We start from the raw sequence: 22,775 nt of genomic DNA on the forward strand, positions 1-22,775 counted from the left end.
CATGACTCTCTTTAAATATTCCATACACATGCATATATCGGATATATGGGCCTTTTTTAGGTACCCATCCCCTATTGACCGGGACCATCATTAGTTTTCTGATAGATATGAATACAACAAACATTTTTATATAACTTTTATCCCGGTCAAAAGGGGATAAGTCACATATCTTATTCAATTAAGATACAGGTATCTGTAGCACATCATAATTCCATACACATGCATATATCGGATATATGGGCCTTTTTTAGATACCCATCCCCTATTGACCGGGACCATCATCTGTTATCTGATAGATATGAATGCAACAAACATTTTGATATGACTTTCATCCCGGTCAAAAGGGGATAAGTCACATATCTTATTTATAAAGGTACATGTCTCTCTTTTAAAATATAATTATTCCATACAGATGCATATATCGGATATATGGGCCTTTTTTAGATACCCATCCCCTATTGACCGGGACCATCATCTGCTGTCTGATAGATATCAATGCAACAAACATTTTGATATGACTTTTATCCCGGTCAAAAGGGGATAAGTCACATATCTTATCCAATTAAGATACAGGTATCTGTAGCACATCATAATTCCATACACATGCATATATCGGATATATGGGCCTTTTTTTAGATACCCATCCCCTATTGACCGGGACCATCATTTGTTTTCTGATAGATATGAATACAACAAACATTTTTATATGACTTTTATCCCGGTCAAAAGGGGTTAAGTCACATATCTTATTCAATTAAGATACAGGTATCTGTAGCACATCATAATTCCATACATATGCATATATCGGATATATGGGCCTTTTTTAGATACCCATCCCCTATTGACCGGGACCATCATCTGTTGTCTGATAGATATGAATGCAACAAACATTTTGATATGATCTTATCCCCGTCAAAAGGGGATAAGTCACATATCTTATCCAATTAAGATACAGGTATCTGTAGCACATCATAATTCCATACACATGCATATATCGGATATATGGGCCTTTTTTTAGATACCCATCCCCTATTGACCGGGACCATCATCTGTTGTCTGATAGATATGAATGCAACAAACATTTTGATATGACTTTTATCCCGGTCAAAAGGGGATAAGTCACATATCTTATCAAAAAAGATACATGACTCTCTTTAAATATTCCATACACATGCATATATCGGATATATGGGCCTTTTTTAGGTACCCATCCCCTATTGACCGGGACCATCATTAGTTTTCTGATAGATATGAATACAACAAACATTTTTATATAACTTTTATCCCGGTCAAAAGGGGATAAGTCACATATCTTATTCAATTAAGATACAGGTATCTGTAGCACATCATAATTCTATACACATGCATATATCGGATATATGGGCCTTTTTTTAGATACCCATCCCCTATTGACCGGGACCATCATCTGTTGTCTGATAGATATGAATGCAACAAACATTTTGATATGACTTTTATCCCGGTCAAAAGGGGATAAGTCACATATCTTATCAAAAAAGATACATGACTCTCTTTAAATATTCCATACACATGCATATATCGGATATATGGGCCTTTTTTAGGTACCCATCCCCTATTGACCGGGACCATCATTAGTTTTCTGATAGATATGAATACAACAAACATTTTTATATAACTTTTATCCCGGTCAAAAGGGGATAAGTCACATATCCTTTTCAATTAAGATACAGGTATCTGTAGCACATCATAATTCCATACATATGCATATATCGGATATATGGGCTTTTTTTAGATACCCATCCCCTATTGACCGGGACCATCATCTGTTGTCTGATAGATATGAATGCAACAAACATTTTGATATGACTTTTATCCCGGTCAAAAGGGGATAAGTCACATATCTTATCTAAAAAGATACATGTCTCTCTTTTAAAATATAATTATTCCATACAGATGCATATATCGGATATATGGGCCTTTTTTAGATACCCATCCCCTATTGACCGGGACCATCATTTGTTTTTTGATAGATACGAATACAACAAACATTTTTATATTACTTTTATCCCGGTCAAAAGGGGATAAGTCACATATCCTTTTCAATTAAGATACAGGTATCTGTAGCACATCATAATTCCATACATATGCATATATCGGATATATGGGCCTTTTTTAGATACCCATCCCCTATTGACCGGGACCACCATCTGTTGTCTGATAGATATGAATGCAACAAACATTTTGATATGATCTTATCCCGGTCAAAAGGGGATAAGTTACATATCTTATCCAATTAAGATACAGGTATCTGTAGCACATCATAATTCCATACAGTCACATGCATATATCGGATATATGGGCCTTTTTTTAGATACCCATCCCCTATTGACCGGGACCATCATCTGTTGTCTGATAGATATGAATGCAACAAACATTTTGATATGACTTTTATCCCGGTCAAAAGGGGATAAATCACATATATTATCAAAAAAAGATACATGACTCTCTTTAAATATTCCATACACATGCATATATCGGATATATGGGCCTTTTTTAGGTACCCATCCCCTATTGACATGGACCATCATTTGTTTTCTGATAGATATGAATACAACAAACATTGTTATATAACTTTTATCCCGGTCAAAAGGGGATAAGTTACATATCTTTTTCAATTAAGATACAGGTATCTGTAGCACATCATAATTCTATACACATGCATATATCGGATATATGGGCCTTTTTTAGATACCCATCCCCTATTGACCGGGACCATCATCTGTTGTCTGATAGATATGAATGCAACAAACATTTTGATATGATCTTATCCCGGTCAAAAGGGGATAAGTCACATATTTTATCCAATTAAGATACAGGTATCTGTAGCACATCATAATTTCATACAGTCACATGCATATATCGGATATATGGGCCTTTTTTAGATACCCATCCCCTATTGACCGGGACCATCATCTGTTGTCTGATAGATATGAATACAACAAACATTTTTATATTACTTTTATCCCGGTCAAAAGGGGATAAGTCACATATCCTTTTCAATTAAGATACAGGTATCTGTAGCACATCATAATTCCATACATATGCATATATCGGATATATGGGCCTTTTTTAGATACCCATCCCCTATTGACCGGGACCATCATCTGTTGTCTGATAGATATGAATGCAACAAACATTTTGATATGATCTTATCCCCGTCAAAAGGGGATAAGTCACATATCTTATCCAATTAAGATACAGGTATCTGTAGCACATCATAATTCCATACACATGCATATATCGGATATATGGGCCTTTTTTAGATACCCATCCCCTATTGACCGGGTCCATCATCTGTTGTCTGATAGATATGAATGCAACAAACATTTTGATATGACTTTTATCCCGGTCAAAAGGGGATAAGTCACATATCTTATCAAAAAAGATACATGACTCTCTTTAAATATTCCATACACATGCATATATCGGATATATGGGCCTTTTTTAGGTACCCATCCCCTATTGACCGGGACCATCATTAGTTTTCTGATAGATATGAATACAACAAACATTTTTATATAACTTTTATCCCGGTCAAAAGGGGATAAGTCACATATCTTATTCAATTAAGATACAGGTATCTGTAGCACATCATAATTCTATACACATGCATATATCGGATATATGGGCCTTTTTTTAGGTACCCATCCCCTATTGACCGGGACCATCATCTGTTGTCTGATAGATATGAATGCAACAAACATTTTGATATGACTTTTATCCCGGTCAAAAGGGGATAAGTCACATATCTTATCCAATTAAGATACAGGTATCTGTAGCACATCATAATTCCATACACATGCATATATCGGATATATGGGCCTTTTTTAGATACCCATCCCCTATTGACCGGGACCATCATCTGTTGTCTGATAGATATGAATGCAACAAACATTTTGATATGATCTTATCCCCGTCAAATATACAGGCTGCAAGTAGGCCTATGTCAATTTTTAAGCACATATTTGATATTATCTAAAAATTACAGCCTACACATTCTGCTCTGCATGTACACTAACGGAAATTTCAAAACGATTAGCAAAATTTCCTGTGTGAAAATACCTTTGAAGGTAAAATAGTGATTTGAGTTAGTTGTAATATTTTAAGAACGATCATTCAATAATTTCCACCAGTCTAATATATTGTATGTTGAAACTGTATTCCATTTGAATGACAAGGACATTGGAATATTTTGTTTTATTTTGTGAGAACGAAAATGTATGATCATGTCTTAATATCAAATATTAATGATGATATCAATTTACAGGCGCTGTTCGGGTGAGAGAAAGTGGGAAGAGCGACAATTCGACCACTTCATATGTCCACCAATCCTGTGCTTTAGTCCTATCATCTATCAATCCAGAACGAAGGGTGCAGCCTTATGTTTCAGCACAACGTTTCATTAGGAACCGCAAGGTATTGTCGTTAAAACAATGGATTATAGAAGTCATTTGCTATATTTTGTATTTTACAACAGCACATAAAAATTATGCCACTAGCCATTTCGAGACTAAAACATGATTGTTGTCCCTCAAAACATAAGTTATTTTAGCACCAATATTGGCTGATTATAGCAAGCTCAAAATCATACCCACAAATAGGTTGGAGGAAGTTATGATTTTCAGCTTGGTATAATAGCCTACTTAGCATTTGTTAGCAATTGTTAATGTATTCAGCTAAATGTCCATGAAGAAGGAATATTGATTACATGTTTATTTTAGAGTACAGTATGAACTATTGTTGTGATATTCAATGAACATGTGATTACATGCTTTTTCTACCGTCTATCACATTACATGTAAATTTAAAGCAGATTTCAAGACTCATAATGTAAACCGCGCTGTATTAGACCTCTGCGTTAAGGATGTATTGACCATTTATTTTCTCTGTTACTTCATTCCTTTTCTGAAATTATAAACATAAATTACAGGTACACGTTACAGGGTATGACGATTCACAAAGCAGACCACTTCACATGCATCTTCAAAGAGGCAGGTCGTTGGTATTGCTATGATGGGCTGACTGGTGACGTAATGGAGACAGCATCTCCATTGCCAGCAAGAGGGGAAACAATAGGGTATCTTGTGTACCTGCTGGACGATGTTACATCATGACGGCAATAATGAACGCGATGAATGGAGTGAGGTATGATATGTTTTTGATGGGACATGTTCCCGAATTTAATAAGATATTCTTTACGAATGCATCCTATACGTACTGTTCCGTGACAAATTTCATCGTATTCGTTCTTTGTATCCTACCTCCGGGCCTCTCCTTGCGAATCTAAGTCAAGCGGTAAGTTGCGATGTAGCAGCAGGTTTGATTCGGCACCGTACATTGTAAAATATTGTTATCAATTATCATCTAGATAACAATCATTTTAGATTTAAGAAAATTATGTTTCTAAAAAATTACAAAAACGACCATTCTACGTCACTTGGAGATAGGTAATAATTCCGACTGCAATGTAACCGTGACATGAAATGATTATCATTTAACAGAGCAAAAACAATTTATGATCTTAAAATCGTTGATACTTGCATGATAGTCCGGAAGTCAAAAGCGTGAGCCAAAAAAAAATAAAACTAATCTTTCGACAGCAGTTTGTATAAGCCCAGTGCTCTAAAAAAATAGATGTGTGGCTATACTTACCTGATAAAGGACTTTATTGGTATACAGGTCAGGTAAATCCATCGTTAAAGCCTTGTACTGGGATTGAAATATCACTCACACTTAATCTGTTTATGCACAATATTACGGGACAATAATTTAAGACTAAAGAAAACACTGATGAATTGCATTGTTCTGGGAGGATGGGGCATATTTGAAACATAGTTCGTGATAAAAGAAAGAATGGTTCGTTTATACTAGAGCTTGATATCAAAACAAAACTCCTTTTTCCTAATTAACACAGGAACCTTACTTCAATGGGCATCTTGGTTGTTTTCGTGACCAGCTTCAGCTATTTGACTATTCAATATTATAGAAGGTGTTTGTTGACAGAATCGCTCGGATTTTATTCGCTTTGCCAAATGGTAGCCCAAACACGGTACCGTGCAGCCTTTTATCTTCCTCGCCTGCATTGTCATGTTCGTTCATTACATTCCCATCATCATCCTAATTATTTTCAATGATTATTTTGATATCCTACTTTCCTTTACCTCCCTCTTATCCCACTTTAGCGCCGAAGGCGTATCGTGCTCTGATTGTCTGACTGGACTTACTTAGGGCCAGAGGCGTCGATGGGGTGGGGGTGGCAACCCCTCATCAGTGAGAGAGTTTCAAGTCCCCCGAGTGACATGTCCAAGACTGGTATTACCTTAGCAATGTTCATTTTGCTTCGTACTATGCCATCTACTAAAGACATATCAAATACAAATGTCAACGGAGAGACTATTTCATGGATATTAGTTTTGAGGAGATAATTTGAAATAACATAACCAGAACCTTTGTTTACATTTAAGTTATTCACGATATCAATAATCTCTGTTTCATGTACAGGTACAACAAATAATGATTGAGGATTTGAATTTCTTAGGAACGAGTGGAAACAGTTATTTGTAGCAAGGATGTTACTGGCAAGGCCTGGCCCTAAATTCACACCGAAAAGTTGAATGCCTCTGCTTTGCCGAGAGGGTCTTTTATTTCGGTTCCGTTGTAGACGATCTTACTTAATTCGAATTGTTTCTTTTCACCTTTTCTGAGAACATTATTGATAATGTTCCAGGTTGAATTTATGTCTTTTTATGTGTGGTGAATTGGGTAGAGTAATAATTCTTTTTTGCCCTATGTATTACAGATGTCAAGGTATTACAATTGGAAGTATTTTTTAGTTTAGATTCATGTGTTTTTGTTTATTTATATTTGTAAAATACTATTTTTCCGGTTAATCGATCTAAGTATAGACTTAGTGATTCAGGAGGATTCAGGTACTTTTTTATAACTCGACTTGGAAGGTGATTTCAATGGAATATAGATATCACATAAAGTCATAATTATATAAACTAGCTTGTTACAACCATCATTAGCATCATTATTGTCAAGAATTACAGACCGGTCAGTGATTATCAGACTTGCTTTGAGTCTATAGCTAAATTATCTTCTGACATATCACGTGAACCCAATATGTTATTCTGAATATCAGGCTTGACTATGTTAGAAATATGGGGTACATGACTTTGTAAACACTGGGAAGTGATCTGATATGTAAGAAACTATAATGCCTCGTTCCTATAGGAAATATTGGAGAACACATTATCAACAAGTGTTGATGCATTATCAGAAGTTTAAGTTGGTTTTGTTATACTTTTGTTATACTTGGGAAAAGTGATTTTGAAGTCAAGATATCCAAGAAATCTCGACTGTATGGTTTTTCCATATGATTGAATAGGTTGAAATCATAATCGCCCATTATCATGTATGTTTTTCATTGAAGGACGGTTATGTTAATATGGATTGTAATGTATCAATAAACTCAGTATGATTTGAGTTTGGTGGGCTTTTAGATTTCGCCGACAGTTATGTTTTTCCCCTGTGGTACATTGATTTCAATAAAAAATGCTTTCGATAGCGTCAAAAGGGAGTAAAATCTTCATCAACGAAGACCTAAGATGGGTCGCCAATCATTGATATACTAGCTTGTAAGTGTGAAGCGATCTCGTGGACATGGTCTCGTGACGGGCGAATATTTGCACAGACTGAAAATGGTGAGGAAAAGTGAATAATCCTGATCGGAGGCATGAGCGACATCGAACGCCTTGGATAGGAAGAATTGAAAATGCGATCACGTAAGAGACTTATGCTATAGAATAACGATGCCGATAAAGTATCAATGTATTATTTGTGAGAAACCAGTGAAAAGTAATCCAAATGCATTACTATGTCTCTGATGTTCACATTGGTGTCACCTTATAGTTGTACCCATCCATACTTCTGATTCCATATTACTTTCTAATAAGCGACCAGTTTCCCAATGAAAAGTGCCCCCATTAAAAAGGAGCCCTTCCCCTTCTCATAAATGCCCCTTTTCATCTCTGGTAAATGACTCTTTTCAGGTAAGAGAAGTTACTCCTTTTCACTTCAGATAAGTGCCCCCTTCACCTCCGATAAATGCCCCTTTAAAATCTGATCGGTGCCCATTTTCTTTCAACAAATGCACATTTTCCTTTAAAGCTTATCTGTACTAGTTTATAAGAGGGATTGATTACCCTGCAAGGACCTGGACAGGTGGCTATCTCATCAACTCAGCTCTCAATTAACATAAGAAAGAGAGGATCATGAGGGACCAATGGTCACCAATTAGGCATTGTTTTATATATATAGAGGGAGCGAGAGAGGAGAGAGAGAGAGAAAGAAATTGAAGGAAGGGAAAGGGAAAGAGGAGAGAAAGGGAAAGAAAAAAGGGCGGAGGGGGAGCCAATGACAAATACCAAATAAAAAGCAACAAGCAAACAAATGAACAAATGAATAAATAAATCAGAAAATAAAACGAGATCGGTAAGATGACCTCAACTTATCACCTTATAAATCAATCATGATACCCCCCTCTTCTATCTTTCACTCTCTATCACCGTTTTCAATCTTATCCCCTCTTTCTAATTTACCTCTCTTCCTTCCTTCCTTTCTTTCCTTTTCTTTTTCATTTGTCCTTTATATTGTCCTATTGTCTTTTGTTTTCTTCTAATGTTTCTCCCTGTCTTTGTCTCTGTCTTCCTCTGATCTGTCTCTCTAGCTCTCTCTCTCTCTCTCTCTTCCTCTCTCTCTCTCCAGTCCTTGTGGATCTCTTATGGGGAGAGGGGCTGTCTCGGCTTCTTGTTCAGGTACCCTTTTCCATTTTCGGGATTACGAATCCTATTCATTTTCAGAATTACGAACCTTATTTCATTTTCGGAATTATGAACCATTTTCCATTTTCGGAAATACGAACCCTATTTCATTTTCGGAATTAGGAACCCTTTTTCACTTTCGGAATTATGAACCCGATTTAATTTTCGGAATTATGAACCCTTTTTCATTTTCGGAAATATGAACCTTCGGATAAATGAACCTTCGGAATAAAGAACCTTCGGAATAAAGAACCTTCGAAATATAGAAGGAGGCGCGATAGCTCATTCAGTAGGACAGTGGTCTCGTAATCCGGATTCGAAACCAAGGTGATGCGCTAGTGCCCTTTGGTAAGGCATTAATCCTCATTACCATGTCCCTCGGAGAGGACCTAAAGCCGTCGGCCGTCTGGTTGCTTACTTACAAGCATTAATGCTTTCTTAGCAGTCAGGTCGAACCTTCGAAATAATGCAACAAAATGTTCGGAATTACGAACCCTTTTTCATTTCGGGAATTATGAACCCCCAGGCATGGGACATTTATGATTCGGAAATATGAACCTTCGGAAAAACGAACCTTCGGAAAAATGAACTTTAGGAAAAACGAGTGCCCCCCCCCCCCATGTAAACACTAGGAAAGGATATGATATGTCGGAAACTATAATGCCTCGATCCATACAATTGGAAATATTAGAGAACACGTTATCAATATTAAAGTGTCGATGCATTATCAGAAATTTGTGTTGGTTTAGTTATACATGTACTTGGGAAAGTGGTTTTGAAGTCATGATATCCAAGAAATCTCGACATATAGTTTGTCATTATAAATAAATAGGTTAAGATTAAAATCGCCATCATCATATAATGTTTATCATTAAAGGGCGGTGATGTTAACATAGATTGTAATGCATCAATACAATCAGCATAATTTGAGTTTGGTGGCTTTTATATTTCGCTGACAATTATGTTTTTCCCCTGTGGTACATTGATTTCCGACATATCAGATCCTTTCCTAGTGTAAAATTCATTCTTTTTGCTGATTACACAAATATCTTTGAAAAAATCTATGATTTATGTCAATTTCTTAATGCGGAGTTATGCCATGTTTCACAGTGGTTTAATTGTTATAAGTTATCTCTTAACACTTCCAAATCTAGCTTTGTATACTTTCATCATAAGCAAAAATACAATTACAGAAAATTTATTTACCAATCTTAATATTAGTATGAATAATGTATTTATGAAACGTGTCCAATCTACAAATTTCTTAGGAGTTGTTATCGATGAACATTTATCATGGGTCGAACATATATCTACTATATCTAAACAAAATATAGTTGTATGGGCCAATACATATCCCAGCAGGCTCCTAGATTATTGAAATTGCAAAAAAATAATTGTAAGAATATGTTCAATGTCTCACTATACTGCTCCTTTACAACCACTATTCAAAAAACTTAATCTTCTCACAATATATCAATTGTATGACTACTGTATCTCATTAATGGTCTTTAAACATAAACATAACAAATTACCATATAATCTTGCCTCTATTATTAAATGTAAAACAGAAATGCATACTTATTATACCAGAAATCCAGAAAATTACTATGTCGAAAAATATAAAAATATCATCTTTTTCTTTCAAATCAAAAGGACCGTCAAAATGGAACTCTCTTCCTCATTATGTTCAAACAATTTCGTTTCTTAATTCTTTTAGATCAAAACTTAACTTTTTTTATTCACAAACTCTACAAAATAATTAATCCATCCCAACTGTTATAACTGTTATACCTTTTAAACTCTTCTTTGCCATAATGTCACTATGAATTTTTAGTTCTTTATCAGTAAAAATGTAGGTATTTTATTAGGCTGGGGATTGCCTCGACAGAACCTTTACTGGGTTCTTTTGCAATTTCCCATGTCATGTTCATTATCTATATCTTTCATTTCTTACTCTTCTCTTTGCTTCTCTTTTTAATAGTGTGTTTAAAGTTCAATGTATACTGTGTATTCTATAATTATGTTCTCAATGAACAATGTTTTCAATGTGTTTTTTTTTAAATGGATAGGGTCAACCCATTGTTTTAGCACTCTCAATTTGGCAGTTTAATAAGTATGACTGTGAATTGGTTAATCTTTTGCGTACATGACAATGAATTATCAGAACTCTGAAGCTATTTATCAGGTTAAAATATTGAATCTACTGCATAATATGTTTTTTCATGTTTATTTTGGCGCGCATATTGAGCGACGTGGTAAGTATAGTTACGTACAATCAGGGTGCAGTTTACGGGTGGGGTACAGAGGTGTTCAGGAGGCAGAGCCCCCCCCCCCGGATATTTTTTAAAACCTAAAACCTAAAAAAAACGTTTTGGTTTAGAGGGTGCTTCAGTTTAAAAAAATATAAATATATTAGTGAAAAACCAAGTGTACAATTTAACAAAGTATTTAAAGACAGAATAAACAATGTTGATTTAAATTAAAAGATATGTAAGTTATTCCCTATTAATTCCCTATTATAATTCATTTCAAATCGTTTGCTATATGCACATCAATTAGACAACAGAGGCTGGTCCCGGTCAATAGGGGATGGGTACCTAAAACAGGCCCATATAATCCGATATATGCATGTTATGGAATAATTATATTTTAAAGAGAGACATGTATCTTTATTGATGATATGTGACTTATCCCCTTTTGACCGGGATAAAAGTCATATCAAAATGTTTGTTGTATTCATATCTATCAGACAACAGATGATGGTCCTGGTCAATAGGGGATGGGTACCTAAAAAAAGGCCCCGTTATCCGATATATGCATGTGTATGGAATAATTATATTTTAAAGAGAGACATGTATCTTTTTTGATAAGATGTGACTTATCCCCTTTTGACCGGGATGAAAGTCATATCAAAATGTTTGTTGTATTCATATATATCAGACAACAGATGTTGTTCCTGGTCAATAGGGGATGGGTACCTAAAAAAGGCCCCGTTATCCGATATATGCATGTGTATGGAATAATTATTTCTTAAAGAGAGACATGTATCTTTTTAAATAAGATATGTCACTTATCCCCTTTTGACTGGGATAAAAGTCATATCAAAATGTTTCTTGTATTCATATCTATCAGACACTAGATGATGGTCCCGGTCAATAGGGGATGGGTACCTTAAAAAAGGCACATAATAATTATATATCCGATATTATGCATGTGTATGGAATAATTATATTTGAAAGAGAGACATGTATCTTTTTTGCTAAGATATGTGACTTATCCCCTTTTGACCGGGATAAAATTCATATCAAAATGTTTCTTGTTTTCATTTATATCAGACAACAGATGATGGTCCCGGTCAATAGGGGATGGGTACCTACAAAATGTCCCCGCTATCCGATATATGCATGTGTATGGAATAATTATATTTTAAAGAGAGACATGTATCTTTTTTGATAAGATGTGACTTATCCCCTTTTGACCGGGATAAAAGTCATATCAAAATGTTTGTTGTATTCATATCTATCAGACAACAGATGATGGTCCTGGTCAATAGGGGATGGGTACCTAAAAAAAGGCCCCGTTATCCGATATATGCATGTGTATGGAATAATTATTTCTTAAAGAGAGACATGTATTTTTGATGCTAAGATATGTGACTTATCCCCTTTTGACCGGGATAAAAGTCATATAAATATGTTTGCTGTATTCATATCTATCAGACAACAGATGATGGTTCCGGTCAATAGGGGATGGGTACCTAAAAAAAATGCCCATATATCCGATATGTGCATGTGTATGGAATAATTATTTCTTAAAGACAGACCGGTATCTTTATTGATGATATGTGACTTATCCCCTTTTGACCGGGATAAAAGTCATATCAAAATGATTGTTGTATTCATATCTATCAGACAACAGATGATGGTCCTGGTCAATAGGGGATGGGTACCTAAAAAAGGCCCCGTTATCCGATATATGCATGTGTATGGAATAATTATATTTTAAAGAGAGACATGTATCTTTTTAAATAAGATATGTCACTTATCCCCTTTTGACTGGGATAAAAGTCATATCAAAATGTTTTTTGTATTCATATATATCAGACAACAGATGTTGTTCTTGGTCAATAGGGGATGGGTACCTAAAAAAGGCCCATTTATCCGATATGTGCATGTGTATGGAATAATTATTTCTTAAAAACAGACCGGTATCTTTATTGATGATATGTGACTTATCCCCTTTTGACCGGGATAAAAGTCATATCAAAATGTTTGTTGTTTTCATTTTTATCAGACAACAGAAGATGTTCCTGGTCAATAGGGGATGGGTACCTAAAAAAAAGCCCCGTTATCCCATATATGCATGCGTATGGAATAATTATATTTGAAAGAGAGACATGTATTTTTTTTGCTAAGATATGTGACTTATCCCCTTTTGACCGGGATAAAAGTCATATCAAAATGTTTCTTGTTTTCATATCTATCAGACAACAGATGATGGTCCCGGTCAATGGGGGATGGGTACCTAAAAAAGGCCCACATATCCGATATGTGAATGTGTATGGAATAATTATATTTTAAAGACAGACCGGTATCTTTATTGATAAGATTTGTGACTTATCCCCTTTTGACCGGGATAAAAGTCATATAAAAATGTTCGTTGTATTCATATCTATCAGACAACAGATGATGGTCCCGGTCAATAGGGGATGGGTACCTAAAAAAGGCCCATATATCCGATATGTGCATGTGTATGGAATAATTATTTCTTAAAGAGAGACATGTATTTTTGATGCTAAGATATGTGACTTATCCCCTTTTGACCGGGATAAAAGTCATATCAAAATGTTTGTTGTATTCATATCTATCAGACAACAGATGATGGTCCTGGTCAATAGGGGATGGGTACCTAAAAAAAGGCCCCGTTATCCGATATATGCATGTGTATGGAATAATTATTTCTTAAAGAGAGACATGTATTTTTGATGCTAAGATATGTGACTTATCCCCTTTTGACCGGGATAAAAGTCATATAAATATGTTTGCTGTATTCATATCTATCAGACAACAGATGATGGTTCCGGTCAATAGGGGATGGGTACCTAAAAAAAATGCCCATATATCCGATATGTGCATGTGTATGGAATAATTATTTCTTAAAGACAGACCGGTATCTTTATTGATGATATGTGACTTATCCCCTTTTGACCGGGATAAAAGTCATATCAAAATGATTGTTGTATTCATATCTATCAGACAACAGATGATGGTCCTGGTCAATAGGGGATGGGTACCTAAAAAAGGCCCCGTTATCCGATATATGCATGTGTATGGAATAATTATATTTTAAAGAGAGACATGTATCTTTTTAAATAAGATATGTCACTTATCCCCTTTTGACTGGGATAAAAGTCATATCAAAATGTTTTTTGTATTCATATATATCAGACAACAGATGTTGTTCTTGGTCAATAGGGGATGGGTACCTAAAAAAGGCCCATTTATCCGATATGTGCATGTGTATGGAATAATTATTTCTTAAAAACAGACCGGTATCTTTATTGATGATATGTGACTTATCCCCTTTTGACCGGGATAAAAGTCATATCAAAATGTTTGTTGTTTTCATTTTTATCAGACAACAGAAGATGTTCCTGGTCAATAGGGGATGGGTACCTAAAAAAAAGCCCCGTTATCCCATATATGCATGCGTATGGAATAATTATATTTGAAAGAGAGACATGTATTTTTTTTGCTAAGATATGTGACTTATCCCCTTTTGACCGGGATAAAAGTCATATCAAAATGTTTCTTGTTTTCATATCTATCAGACAACAGATGATGGTCCCGGTCAATGGGGGATGGGTACCTAAAAAAGGCCCACATATCCGATATGTGAATGTGTATGGAATAATTATATTTTAAAGACAGACCGGTATCTTTATTGATAAGATTTGTGACTTATCCCCTTTTGACCGGGATAAAAGTCATATAAAAATGTTCGTTGTATTCATATCTATCAGACAACAGATGATGGTCCCGGTCAATAGGGGATGGGTACCTAAAAAAGGCCCATATATCCGATATGTGCATGTGTATGGAATAATTATTTCTTAAAGACAGACCGGTATCTTTATTGATGATATGTGACTTATCCCATTTTGACCGGGATAAAAGTCATATAAAAATGTTTGTTGTATTCATATCTATCAGACAACAGAAGATGTTCCTGGTCAATACGGGATGGGTACCTAAAAAAAGGCCCCATTATCCCATAAATGCATGCGTATGGAATAATTATTTCTTAAAGAGAGACATGTATTTTTGATGCTAAGATATGTGACTTATCCCCTTTTGACCGGGATAAAAGTCATATAAATATGTTTGCTGTATTCATATCTATCAGACAACAGATGATGGTTCCGGTCAATAGGGGATGGGTACCTAAAAAAAATGCCCATATATCCGATATGTGCATGTGTATGGAATAATTATTTCTTAAAGACAAACCGGTATCTTTATTGATGATATGTGACTTATCCCCTTTTGACCGGGATAAAAGTCATATCAAAATGATTGTTGTATTCATATCTATCAGACAACAGATGATGGTCCTGGTCAATAGGGGATGGGTACCTAAAAAAAATGCCCATATATCCGATATGTGCATGTGTATGGAATAATTATTTCTTAAAGACAGACCGGTATCTTTATTGATGATATGTGACTTATCCCCTTTTGACCGGAATAAAAGTCATATAAAAATGAATGTTTTATTCATATCTATCAGACAACAGATGATGGTCCCGGTCAATAGGGGATGGGTACCTAAGAAAGGCCCATATATCCGATATGTGCATGTGTATGGAATAATTATTTCTTAAAGACAGACCGGTATCTTTATTGATGATATGTGACTTATCCAATTTTGACCGGGATAAAAGTCATATAAAAATGTTTGTTGTATTCATATCTATCAGACAACAGAAGATGTTCCTGGTCAATAGGGGATGGGTACCTAAAAAAAGGCCCCGTTATCCCATATATGCATGCGTATGGAATAATTATATTTGAAAGAGAGACATGTATTTTTTTTGCTAAGATATGTGACTTATCCCCTTTTGACCGGGATAAAAGTCATATAAATATGTTTGCTGTATTCATATCTATCAGACAACAGATGATGGTCCCGGTCAATAGGGGATGGGTACCTAAAAAAATGCCCATATATCCGATATGTGCATGTGTATGGAATAATTATTTCTTAAAGACAGACCGGTATCTTTATTGATGATATGTGACTTATCCCCTTTTGACCGGGATAAAAGTCATATCAAAATGATTGTTGTATTCATATCTATCAGACAACAGATGATGGTCCTGGTCAATAGGGGATGGGTACCTAAAAAAAATGCCCATATATCCGATATGTGCATGTGTATGGAATAATTATTTCTTAAAGACAGACCGGTATCTTTATTGATGATATGTGACTTATCCCCTTTTGACCGGGATAAAAGTCATATAAAAATGTATGTTTTATTCATATCTATCAGACAACAAATGATGGTCCCGGTCAATAGGGGATGGGTATCTAAAAAAGGCCCATTCATCCGATATGTGCATGTGTATGGAATAATTATTTCTTAAAAACAGACCGGTATCTTTATTGATGATATGTGACTTATCCCCTTTTGACCGGGATAAAAGTCATATCAAAATGTTTGTTGTATTCATATCTATCAGACAACAGAAGATGTTCCTGGTCAACAGGGGATGGGTACCTAAAAAAAGGCCCCGTTATCCCATATATGCATGCGTATGGAATAATTATATTTGAAAGAGAGACATGTATTTTTTTTTGCTAAGATATGTGACTTATCCCCTTTTGACCGGGATAAAAGTCATATCAAAATGTTTCTTGTTTTCATATCTATCAGACAACAGATGATGGTCCCGGTCAATAGGGGATGGGTACCTAAAAAAGGCCCACATATCCGATATGTGAATGTGTATGGAATAATTATATTTTAAAGACAGACCGGTATCTTTATTGATAAGATTTGTGAATTATCCCCTTTTGACCGGGATAAAAGTCATATAAAAATGTTCGTGGTATTCATATCTATCAGACAACAGATGATGGTCCAGGTCAATAGGGGATGGGTACCTAAAAAAGGCCCATATATCCGATATGTGCATGTGTATGGAATAATTATTTCTTAAAGACAGACCGGTATCTTTATTGATGATATGCGACTTATCCCCTTTTGACCGGGATAAAAGTCATATCAAAATGTTTGTTGTATTCATATCTATCAGACAACAGAAGATGTTCCTGGTCAATAGGGGATGGGTACCTAAAAAAAGGCCCCGTTATCCCATATATGCATGCGTATGGAATAATTATATTTTAAAGAGAGACATGTATTTTTTTTGCTAAGATATGTGACTTATCCCTTTTTGACCGGGATAAAAGTCATATCAAAATGTTTCTTGTTTTCATATCTATCAGACAACAGATGATGGTCCCGGTCAATAGGGGATGGGTACCTAAAAAAGGCCCACATATCCGATATGTGAATGTGTATGGAATAATTATATTTTAAAGACAGACCGGTATCTTTATTGATAAGATTTGTGAATTATCCCCTTTTGACCGGGATAAAATTCATATCAAAATGATTGTTGTATTCATATCTATCAGACAACAGATGATGGTCCCGGTCAATAGGGGATGGGTACCTAAAAAAGGCCCATATATCCGATATGTGCATGTGTATGGAATAATTATTTCTTAAAGACAGACCGGTATCTTTATTGATGATATGCGACTTATCCCCTTTTGACCGGGATAAAAGTCATATCAAAATGTTTGTTGTATTCATATCTATCAGACAACAGAAGATGTTCCTGGTCAATAGGGGATGGGTACCTAAAAAAAGGCCCCGTTATCCCATATATGCATGCGTATGGAATAATTATATTTTAAAGAGAGACATGTATTTTTTTTGCTAAGATATGTGACTTATCCCCTTTTGACCGGGATAAAAGTCATATAAAAATGTATGTTGTATTCATATCTATCAGACAACAGATGATGGTCCCGGTCAATAGGGGATGGGTACCTAAAAAAGGCCCATATATCCGATATGTGCATGTGTATGGAATAATTATTTCTTAAAGACAGACCGGTATCTTTATTGATGATATGCGACTTATCCCCTTTTGACCGGGATAAAAGTCATATCAAAATGATTGTTGTATTCATATCTATCAGACAACAGATGATGGTCCTGGTCAATAGGGGATGGGTACCTAAAAAAAATGCCCATATATCCGATATGTGCATGTGTATGGAATAATTATTTCTTAAAGACAGACCGGTATCTTTATTGATGATATGTGACTTATCCCCTTTTGACCGGGATAAAAGTCATATAAAAATGTATGTTTTATTCATATCTATCAGACAACAAATGATGGTCCCGGTCAATAGGGGATGGGTATCTAAAAAAGGCCCATTCATCCGATATGTGCATGTGTATGGAATAATTATTTCTTAAAAACAGACCGGTATCTTTATTGATGATATGTGACTTATCCCCTTTTGACCGGGATAAAAGTCATATCAAAATGTTTGTTGTATTCATATCTATCAGACAACAGAAGATGTTCCTGGTCAACAGGGGATGGGTACCTAAAAAAAGGCCCCGTTATCCCATATATGCATGCGTATGGAATAATTATATTTGAAAGAGAGACATGTATTTTTTTTTGCTAAGATATGTGACTTATTCCCTTTTGACCGGGATAAAAGTCATATCAAAATGTTTCTTGTTTTCATATCTATCAGACAACAGATGATGGTCCCGGTCAATAGGGGATGGGTACCTAAAAAAGGCCCACATATCCGATATGTGAATGTGTATGGAATAATTATATTTTAAAGACAGACCGGTATCTTTATTGATAAGATTTGTGAATTATCCCCTTTTGACCGGGATAAAAGTCATATAAAAATGTTCGTGGTATTCATATCTATCAGACAACAGATGATGGTCCCGGTCAATAGGGGATGGGTACCTAAAAAAGGCCCATATATCCGATATGTGCATGTGTATGGAATAATTATTTCTTAAAGACAGACCGGTATCTTTATTGATGATATGCGACTTATCCCCTTTTGACCGGGATAAAAGTCATATCAAAATGTTTGTTGTATTCATATCTATCAGACAACAGAAGATGTTCCTGGTCAATAGGGGATGGGTACCTAAAAAAAGGCCCCGTTATCCCATATATGCATGCGTATGGAATAATTATATTTTAAAGAGAGACATGTATTTTTTTTGCTAAGATATGTGACTTATCCCCTTTTGACCGGGATAAAAGTCATATAAAAATGTATGTTGTATTCATATCTATCAGACAACAGATGATGGTCCCGGTCAATAGGGGATGGGTACCTAAAAAAGGCCCATATATCCGATATGTGCATGTGTATGGAATAATTATTTCTTAAAGACAGACCGGTATCTTTATTGATGATATGCGACTTATCCCCTTTTGACCGGGATAAAAGTCATATCAAAATGTTTGTTGTATTCATATCTATCAGACAACAGAAGATGTTCCTGGTCAATAGGGGATGGGTACCTAAAAAAAGGCCCCGTTATCCCATATATGCATGCGTATGGAATAATTATATTTTAAAGAGAGACATGTATTTTTTTTGCTAAGATATGTGACTTATCCCCTTTTGACCGGGATAAAAGTCATATAAAAATGTATGTTGTATTCATATCTATCAGACAACAGATGATGGTCCCGGTCAATAGGGGTTGGGTACCTAAAACAGGCTTATATCAGATATGTTTATGTGTATTGAATTGAGATATTTTGAATATCCAAAAATCCGAATATCAAACTGGCTTTATATTCGCATTTTGAATATCGAATATCGAATATCGAATATCGAATATCTTTCTAACTTCACTCCGGTCAGCTAGTGATGATCGTGGCCAATCCTAATTGTTTTAACCGCGCGGTGTTTAAAATGGCTTCGTCCATGAAATTGTGGGGGAATCGGTATTCAAATGAACTAGATATTTTTAGTTCAATTTCGAATAAAATATGAATTTATCAAAAACAATATACTACTTATTGACTAGGGTATTCATTATTTTGCTACTTTAGTAGATTTATTGTAACATTTTGTTCCCTTGTTTTTCATTTTAACCTACGCATAGACTCTAGTGGTTCGCACGATCAGCTGGTCGGAATTGTTATTGTACAACACGTGAATATCTGTGTACGTGTGAAAACGATGCGTTCATGGAGCTTTGAATTTGCAGGGCCAGCTGAGCTAGCTGCATGCAAGTGAATTAAAATAATGAAAAGGACATCAAATTCTGGTAATTCTGCTTAGGTCTATAATGTAATGGATGTGCAAAAAAGGGTAGATATCTTCTATGCAGTACATTCTGCATGCATTCCTGTGCAAGAGTTTTCCTAGCTATTTCTTATAATGAAGATATCATTTTATTGTGTGTGACAAGTTTGGTTCACATTCTTTCATTAAAGAAATAAGAGGTGAAACGATAACTTCAATGGACAGTGCAGTGCGGTGTGAGTAGTACATCCCGCCCCCCCCCCCCCGAACTCTGGGCAGCTTCGGGATCAGGAGACGCCGATGGGGATGGTGTGCTGGCAGCGACTGTGGTCGTCCGCACAAAGAAGTCCTTGCCCCGCCCCCCCCCCACTCAGTGTTATTTAGGGTACGCATATGCTCGTACCCTCTTTTTGAAAGCACCCCCTATCTGAGGACTGCCAACATTTCCGAACCCCCCTTTCGCGGGCTTTTTGCGGGCTTTTCCTGCCTTGGGGACCCCCCTAAATCAGGAAAAATGCTCAATGTACCCCCCTAAATTCGGAATAATTTCTCAGGATTTCAAAGATATGAGAGAAAAAAAGAAAAACACCCCCTTTTTAAAGAAATCTCCGGGTGAAAAGTCAAATACACCCCTTTTTTTACAAATCTCGGGCCGGACTTTGTCGCACGAAAAGTACCCCTTTACCGGACATTTTGGCAACACGCATGCGGTCATTCCGACCTCTGAGTGGGGGGCCGGGGTCCTTGCACAGTGAAATGGCTTGACAAATCGCAGATTTGCCATAACCCGTTGGAAGATTAACAAATACATCTTCCCTTTCAATGCTGATTTTATAGCTTGTTATTGTAACTCCTTAAAAGATGATAATTTCAACCTTTCGGCCGCATATTCAAGGCTCTTTGATAAGAGATCTCCTTCGTCGCTCGCCATATTCTGTAACCGCTCAAAAATGTATTTATGAATATATATGTTGTAATGAATATGCACGAAGTTTTCTCGAATCGTCTACTCTGATTGGTGCGTCGGATTGGAAGGGGCGGTTTGGCCGGCTTTCTGGGTAAGATGCTTTGTATCTAATTATCTACCGCTGTGGGAGCGGAAATATAATACAAAACAGAAGAAATAAACTACAACAACCACTCAGGTTAGTAAAGGCCGAGATGCTGACGCACCTCGTCCCACAGATCACAGTCGTCGCGCGATTAGTCTATGTATTCAGGCGCGTTTAGGGATATACAGCACGAGTGCCTTGACTAAAGGCTAACCCAGAGGCGGCAGCGGGCGCACTAACTAATATTATGAGAGCACTTTCCGGATAAAGGGGCACCTACAAAATTTAACATCAATTAACCACAAAAAAAAAAGGGTAGTGATTAGGGATAGGATAGGATGATCCAGGCCTCTTCATTTCTCGTCCCTTCTCTGATTTCCTCTTCGATTTTCTAGCTTTTCTCTCGGTTTCCTTTTCTTTTTTTACCACTTGCATGATTGGAGATGGGGCGGGGGCATGTAACTCACGTGCGCATCTGTAGTTACACTATTGACCATCAAACAAAATCCCAGGGTTGTATATTATCCCTGTATTGGACCATGTTCTCAAATCTGAACTTGAAGGCCTTATAACGACTCTATAACGACACCATTAGGACCTGAAGATTACACACACAATTTATAATGGAGAGACCGTGATCAGGGAAATTTATATTGACATAGGCCTATCTATATTGCAGAAAAACCAATTTGAAAATAAGGTCTTTTTTAATGTCCTATTTGCAGGGGTCGATGTCGCTATTCATAAGGACCGCTATTCATAAGGTCCGCTATTCATAAGGCGAGCTTTTCATAAGGTCCGCTTTTCATAATTGGAGAAAAACGTCATTATTCATAAGGACCGCTATTCATAATCAAAGAAGAGGGTCGGTATTCATAATATTACAAGAGGGTCGCTATTCATAATACGAAATCGGGTTCTTTATTCATAAGGGTCCCTATTCATAATATTACAAAAGGGTCGGTATTCATAACACAGAAAGAGGGTCGCTATTCATAATAAGAAATGAGGGTCGGTATTCATAATACGAAATGAGGGTCGCTAATCATAAGGGTCATTATTCATAAGGGTCATTATTCATAATCGATAAAGAGGGTCGCTATTCATAATACGAAATGAGGGTCGCTATTCATGATAGGAGAAGAGGGTCGCTATTCATAATACGAAATGAGGGTCGCTATTCATAATAGGAAAGAGGGTCGCTATTCTTAACAGGAGTAGAGGGTCGCCATTCATAATACGAAATGATGGTCGCTATTCATAATAGGAATAGAGGGTCGCTATTTATAATAGGAATAGAGGGTTGCTATTCATAATACGAAATGAGGGTCGCTATTCATAATAGGTGTTGAGGGTCGTTATTCATTATAGGAGTAGAGATTCGCTATTCATAATAGTAATAGAGGTTCGCTATTCATAATAGGAATAGAGGATCGCTATTCATCATAGGGTCGCTATTCATAAT

General features: G+C 36.0%; 1 long non-coding RNA gene across 1 annotated transcript; it reads left to right on the top strand.

The window, feature by feature from the left end:
• The first annotated feature begins 4,416 nt into the window (after positions 1–4,416).
• LOC115925067 lies at positions 4,417–6,799 on the top strand. Its single transcript, XR_004064548.1, has 3 exons — positions 4,417–4,455; positions 4,970–5,184; positions 6,222–6,799. It is a non-coding gene; the product is annotated as an uncharacterized LOC115925067 (long non-coding RNA).
• The last annotated feature ends 15,976 nt before the right edge of the window (positions 6,800–22,775 follow it).

The sequence above is a fragment of the Strongylocentrotus purpuratus genome, unplaced genomic scaffold (genome assembly GCF_000002235.5).
Source record: "Strongylocentrotus purpuratus isolate Spur 01 unplaced genomic scaffold, Spur_5.0 spur5_scaffold_17, whole genome shotgun sequence".
In the NCBI taxonomy this organism is placed as follows: Eukaryota; Metazoa; Echinodermata; class Echinoidea; order Camarodonta; family Strongylocentrotidae; genus Strongylocentrotus; species Strongylocentrotus purpuratus.